At 41.5% G+C, this 7,299-nt stretch overlaps 1 pseudogene across 1 annotated transcript in view; it reads left to right on the forward strand.

Moving 5' to 3' along the window:
• The first annotated feature begins 5,955 nt into the window (after window positions 1-5,955).
• LOC102861565 overlaps window positions 5,956-7,299 on the forward strand; it is a 6,846-nt pseudogene continuing 5,502 nt past the window's right edge. The window contains exon 1 of the transcript XR_438997.1: window positions 5,956-7,296. The product of XR_438997.1 is annotated as a beclin 1-associated autophagy-related key regulator-like (transcript). The remainder of the gene's footprint in view (window positions 7,297-7,299) is intronic.

A 7,299-nucleotide genomic window follows, 5' to 3' on the forward strand; every position in this document is an offset into this window, starting at 1 on the left:
GCATAGCAGGTGATCAGAAAGACCACAGCCTGAAACAGATAGACTTTAGTCCTTGAACTGACATCATTATTCCTTAATAATTTGGAGAAGTCCCTAACTGTAAACTTTCCCAGTGCAATACATCTCTTGATTTCCTTACTGCTGGTACCAAGGAAAATTAATAAGATCAAAGAAGAATTATGACTTTGAATTGTGGTGTCGGTGCAGAGTATTAAATATACCATAGACAACCAAAAGAACAAACATATCTTGAAGGAAGTAAAACCAAGGTGCTTCTTAAATGCAAAACTGGTGAGACTTTGTCTCATCAACTTTGCACAGGGGTTAGAGGGACAAGTCCTTAAAAAAGAACCCCATGCTTGGAAAAATAGAACTCTAAAGTAGAAGTGCATCAGCTAAAGACAGGAAGACCCCCCCCCCCAGAGAAGGGTTTGATCCAGTCACTGCAGCAATTGACTAGACGATGGAGAGGATCATAAGAATGGTGCAAGCTGCAGCAATGGTTTGAATTATTGCTGGTAGGCTTGTTCTGGGAAGTAGTCAACTAGAAAACACCTAAAAACAACAACAACAACACCATTATTGTTTTAAAATAGTATATCCCTTCACCAATTATTGGTATTTGACTCTTAAAATAAATCAGCGCTCTAGATGAACTTTGCCGAGAGTCAGTACGTTTATCACTTGCTTCACAAGTCTGATAATGCAGGAAAACCTTCAAAAGCTGTCATCTGGGTGAGGTGGTCAATTGTCAGATCAGAAAACTCAAATATTTCCTACTAAAATGAGCAACTGAAAGTGTCAAGACTTGTGAAAGACAGAAAACTTGAAAGCCAACAAACAAGGCAGTCTTAAATTCAAAGTCTCATCTACTTCTCATATAGCAAGTTCAGCATTACTTCTTGTTGTTGTCATTTTATCAAATCTGACTCCCAGCAATCTTACCTACAACAAATTGAAACCTTTCCCTGCACTTGTTTGTCCTTATAATCTCTGCTGTGTTCACGTCCATTGTTAAGTCATTGGGTCAAGTTACCTCTTTGAAGGACTTCCTTTCCTCTCCTTGACTAAAGGCTCTATAAATATTAGCTATTGTAATTATTTTAGAAAAGATCAAAGTGTGGCAGAAATAGCCTGGAAGTAAGGACATAATAATAGAAAGAAAATAAAGAAAAGCACTACCACTGTTCACGCAAACTAATGAGGGTTCATGAGACCAAGCCTGCCATCTTGCTTTCTCCTCCCAGTGCCCTTCCAATCTCTCCTGGCCTCTACTTGTCTCCAGCAGAGCTAAGAACCTTCCACTGTGGATTATTATTTCCAAGAAAGACCCACCTTTCCTACACTCAAATTCTAAATTAATTTTTGGCCTGTTCTTTGAAAATTTCCAGCAGAGATTTTCTTGCACCTATAATTATATCAAAACACTCTTAGAAAAATGCAATATCCGCCTGATATTGTGATAGATAATGCCCTTTCAGAGCGGCACCATTATGCTTCCGATGACAGGATGCTGGGTTGAAGTGGTCCCCTCTAAGCCACAACAGGTAAATACGACAAAACTACTCATTAGAACCTGAATACAACACGTCGTCACCACAGGGAGAGCCAGTTCGAAATCATAAATGTCAAGACACAATTAGCTTTAAAGGTCAGGCTTAATTACAGTTGTTGAAAATGAAATACACTAATTACTGAAACCGTGTCAGAAAATTATTTTAATGGTTGCAAATGTTTGGCTGGTGCTTTTGTTTCCAAAAATAAAGATGGTACTTGTTGATTGATGGGGGAGAAAAGGTGACAGGCATTTGCTCTCAGGTCCTCGACTGGGGCAGAGAACAAAGGAAGAGAGTGAGGAACAAGCCCACAGTCACAACAGTGCCACCAAACAATGGCTCCATGTTGTCGTACTATTAATCATTTTCTCATAATCGGTACTTTAGATATAATTTTAATGAAGCGTCAAAGAGAGCTCAATGCATTACACCGTAACAGCAGATGAAGCACATTCATCACTTGGCGCGTGGGTTTAATAGCAAAACAAATCAATAAATAAACAAGTGGTGAGAAAATAACTCAATAAGTAGGAAAAACAGTTTTACTTGTAGGATTTCGAAGATTTCTTCTGGGAATAGTTATTGACTCGAGGAAGTTCTTTTGTTATAGTTTTTATCCTCTTTTTCCACCCTTAGTGCTTCTTCTAAGGACTAGAAAGTATGAACAATCTTTCATTTAATTTTCTTTTGTTTGGTATATATATAAAAGATAAGTGATAATACTTTTCAAAGTTTTGTTCTGTTTCTAAAAGCAAGCGAGAAACAACTCAATAAGAAATCCAAGTGATTGGCAAACAGAACTTACCAGAAGTCACTCATAATTGCTAGGAAAAAGTCTCTTGGAAAATTCAGTCTGAATACCGATATAGCTTCATAGGGTAGGGGAAAGGGTGACTTTACCCAGTGTTCACATATGGAGATTAGCATTCCTGAAGAGAGCTAAAACATCCATTTCTGGAGGGGGGAAAAAAGAACCACTAAAATGAGGCAGGAACCTACAGAATGTGTTTTGTCACAATGGAGAGTAAAAGGGCTAAGGAAACAGTGTTTTACTATCTGAAAGACGCATTGAGGGAGACAGTTTTAGTGAAGAGAGAGGAGGAAGCACATGACACCAAAGCATTTAAATAGCTCCCAAAGAACCAGGGAGTGACAAAGCAAATGCAGAGCTGTTCCCCAGCAAGCCACAGACAATGGGAGACGGGCCTGCAGTCCGCTCCTGTTCAATAATGGAAAAAGAAAATGACATTTAATTAAGAGCTGCCTGCCTTCTAGGTACGTATGACATTGAAATCAGTGTGGACAGAAGGCACTAAAGCTGACATCAACATAGTTCACCCAAGAAGTCATTTAGTTAAGATTTACAACCGACTGTAAGAGAAAAGTGAAAATTTATGAAAGCTTTCCATCTGGCAGGCTCTATCATTAGTATTCACACTGATAGCAGCAATGATTTAAATTTCATAATCCAAGTGAAGATATGCATCAAAATTTTCTCCTAAAATATGTCTAATAGCTCTAACTGACTTCTTTATTAGAGTCAGCCTGTGACAAAAATGTCAGATATCAATGAAGAAGTCATCAAATGTTAATTTCCCCGTCTACTCAACGGGTAGAAATCCATCACAAAGTGACACTGCGGTGTCTGAACCCCCCCACCCAAGCTCTTGGAAAGAGGCACAGCAAACTAACTACTTCTCATCGCTTTAAAAAATAAAACCCAATTGCTTGTTTGATCTGGTTAGAGCGAGCATTTCAAGTCATAACAATGATTATTTATTAAATACCAGTAGTTGTCTCAGGGGGCGGGAGAGAGAAATTGCAGCCCTTGGCGTGTGTTGTTCAGGGCCTGGGAATAAATCCTTTTAACAGAGAGGGGGAAATAAGTATAAATCTCCCACTGCATGAGAGCAACGGTACCATCCATTTCTCTGAATTAAAGCTCTCTGTCATTGCAAAATGCCCCGGTGCTGTCAGAACGGGACTGTGAAAGGAGATAAACCCTTGATACGCTCTTTTAAAACTGCAGCTCGAGAAATGTTTAAAACAAACAGACATGTGATTTACACAGCGGAAAACAAACCCCCGGCTTGGAGTGCCCTCGGATGGTGCTGGGTACAGGTTACACCTATGTACTACGAAGATGAATAAAATCTCAGACAGTTTCCTAAAGGATGCTGGAGAGATGGCAAGAAGGGCAAGAATTCTAGACACAGGAGGGAGACTGGTGTTAACTTTGTTTTCCACCACATTTGTGCTCTGAAGCCTTTGGGAAGACATGTCTCCTCTCTGTCTGTCTGTCTGTCTGTCTGTCTAGAGAATACTATCCAGCTCATAGGGTGGTATCAACTTGACAGCACCTAAAACAACAATAAAACACAAGGTGGTTAGACATCCAAAGCTACAGCCAGACCTAGAGGCAAAGATGATGAAGTTTGATCTCTCATACTTTGGAAATGTTTCTAAGTGAGACATCAGGAAAGAGACATCAGGCCTGGAAAAATGGAGGATCGGTGAAAGAGAGGAAGATACCCCTCCCAATGAGATAGATTGACACAGTGACTGTAGCAATGGGATCAAGTGTGTCAGAGATGACGAGGATGCCACAGGGTAGAGCAGGGTTCAAGTCTATTGTTCACAGGGTCACTATGAGTAGTGCTTGACTTGACAGCACCTAACAACACCACCACCATCAAGTCAGTTGAAATTCTTGGCAACTTCGAATGTTACAGAGTAAAATTGCTCTGTGGGTGTTCTTGGCTGCAATCTTCACAGCCAGATTACAGAAACAGGTTGCCAGACCTCTCTGCAGTGCTATTCAGTGGGTTTGACCTAGCAATGTTTGGGTTGATAATCCAACATTTTGTGTCATGCAGGAATCATGTCGGACTAGATGGGAGATGTTAAATATGAAGTTCCTCAAAGACATTTTAGTTGTGCAAATCCTATATTGGTTCTCCATAGAACTGTATTATGTACTCTGTGGAGTTCTTGGATCCTTCCACTTCTCAACTTGACTGCAAAAATTAAAGCTATAAGGTGTGATGGGCATTGCTATTTATTTATCCAATGTTGTTGTTGTTATTCGGTGCTGAGTCAAGCATGACTCATAGTTACCCTATGAACGTCAGATCCGAACCTTGTCCTATCCTGTACCACCCTCATTATCTGTGAGCCCATTGTTACAGTCACTACGTCAATCCATCTTATTGAAGTTCTTCCTCTCTTCTGCAGACCTCTTTCCAAGCATGATGTCCTTTTCCAAGGGCTGGTCCCTTCTAACAACATGCCCAAAGTGTGTGAGAGAAAGTTCTATCATTTTTACTTCTAAGAAGCACTCTTGTTGCACTTTCTGCTAGACACATTTCTTTGTTCTTTTGCCAGTCGATGGGAAATTCAGTACTCTTCTCCAAGACCACAGTTCAAAGGCATTGATTCTTCTTCTGTCATCTTTATTAATTTTCCAGTCATCATATACATACAACACAGAGACAGATATATGATCTTTTTTTTCTTGCTAAAGGACTGTAAATTGTATCCATATATGTGTGGAAATGTATCCTTGTCCCTCCTCTAACTCCAAGGATAACCATGATTGGGTTTATGTTAGAGCTATATGTTCATAGTTAGTGCCATCGGCCAAATACTTCCAGGTCTGTGACTTCTGTGCAAAAGGGTACCATGGATTATCTAGTGTTTTTTTTTTTTTTTAATAGATCATGTTGCTTATTGTAATAAATGGATCAGGGATTGATGTGTCATTGAAGTTGAAATTATTATGGTAGATTCTGTCTTGTCATTCTGACACAATGGCCAACATGTTTAAGTGAGAAGGTTCTATCTATCCATCTTCAGTCTCTGAAATGTAGAGATGGTCCCACATCAGCTCTAGATAGACATGGATACAGCACAAGAACAAGTAAACCTCTGAGAATTAGAATGGTGTGTTGTATAATAGCTCTGGTGGCCTAGTGTCAAGAAGCTATGCTTCAATCCTAAAAGCATGAGGTTTGAGGCTACCAGCTATTTCATGGGAGAAAGATGGGCAATCTCCTCCCATGTGATTAACTGCCTCTGCAAACCTTCCCAGAGGGTCAGCTATGAGTGGATTCCAACTCTATGGTACACAACAACAACGTAACTGATTCAGTAGATAGTTCCTACAGGGATCTGATGAGACAAATGAGAAATTAAAAAAAAAAAAAAAGATGATACTTAACCTGGTAGAGGAAATATCATGATCATGAAGGTGGTTTCCCCAGGGTGAGACCCACCCTTTGCACTCCAAATGTACTTACCCCTGTGATTTCTCCAAATGGGGGAAACTCAACTGCATAATTTGTGGTAGCAGGGAACTGTGAGTATGCTAGCTCCTGTTTAAAAAAAAAAAAAGAAAATCATGGCGTCTCCCAGTGGGAAGGGATCCTGTGCGCCGGAGGCTCCTGACTGCGGGTCCCAGCCTCTCCACCCACACTTGGTGGACTCCGTGGACGATGCCGAGGTTCGTGGCGGTCGAGCGATGTCTGCTTTGCAACACTACCCGCCGGCGGCTGACCTGCGCCAAGTGTGTCCAAAGCGGCGATTTCGTCTACTTCGACGGCCGTGACCGTGAGAGGTTTGCTGACAAGAAGGAAAGGTTAAACCGTCTTAAGAGCAAGCAAGAAGAATTTCAAAAAGAAGCATCACAAGCTATAGAAGGAAAACGGCTAACAGATCAGTTGAGATGGAAAATAATGTCCTGCAAGATGAGGATTGAACAGCTTAAGCAAACAATATGTAAAGGAAATGAAGAAATGAAGAAGAATTCAGAAGGCCTCCTCAAAACCAAGGAAAAGAACCAGAAGCTTTACAGTCGAGCACAGCGGCATCAGGAAAAGAAAGAAAAGATTCAGAGGCACAATCACAAGTTGGGTGATCTGGTAGAGAAGAAAACCATTGACTTGCGAAGTCATTATGAGCGTCTGGCACAGCTTCGGCACTCTCACATATTAGAGCTCACATCTGTCATTTTCCCTATTGAAGAAGTAAAGACAAGTGTGAGAGATCCTGCAGATGTGTCTTCAGAGAGTGATAGTGCCATGACCTCCAGCACTGTGAGCAAGCTTGCCAAAGCCCGAAGGACGACTTACCTCTCTGGGAGATGGGTCTGTGATGATCCCAATGGAGACACCAGTATTAGCATCACTGGGCCTTGGATTAGCCTCCCGAACAATGGCGACTACTCTGCCTATTACAACTGGGTGGAAGAGAAGAAAACAACACAGGGGCCTGACATGGAGCATAATAACCCTGCATATACCATCAGTGCTGCACTGTGCTACGCCACTCAGCTGATCAACATTTTGTCCCATATCCTCGATGTCAATCTTCCAAAAAAACTGTGCAATAGTGAATTTTGTGGAGAAAACCTCAGCAGACAGAAATTTACTCGAGCAGTGAAGAAATTGAATGCAAATATTCTCTACCTTTGCTTTTCTCAGCATGTAAATTTAGATCAATTACAACCACTCCATACCCTCAGGAATCTAATGTACTTGGTCAGTCCAAGCTCTGAACACCTCGGCAGGTCGGGGCCTTTCGAAGTGCGAGCTGACCTCGAGGAGTCCATGGAATTCGTGGACCCTGGAGTAGCTGGAGAATCAGACAAGAGTGGAGACGAGCACGTAAGTGACGAGGAGACCGACCTGGGCACAGACTGGGAGAACCTGCCGAGCCCCCGTTTCTGTGACATCCCCTCCCAGCC

This window comes from Elephantulus edwardii, unplaced genomic scaffold, assembly GCF_000299155.1.
Source record: "Elephantulus edwardii isolate Elephantulus edwardi_28Jun2011 unplaced genomic scaffold, EleEdw1.0 scaffold00250, whole genome shotgun sequence".
In the NCBI taxonomy this organism is placed as follows: Eukaryota; Metazoa; Chordata; class Mammalia; order Macroscelidea; family Macroscelididae; genus Elephantulus; species Elephantulus edwardii.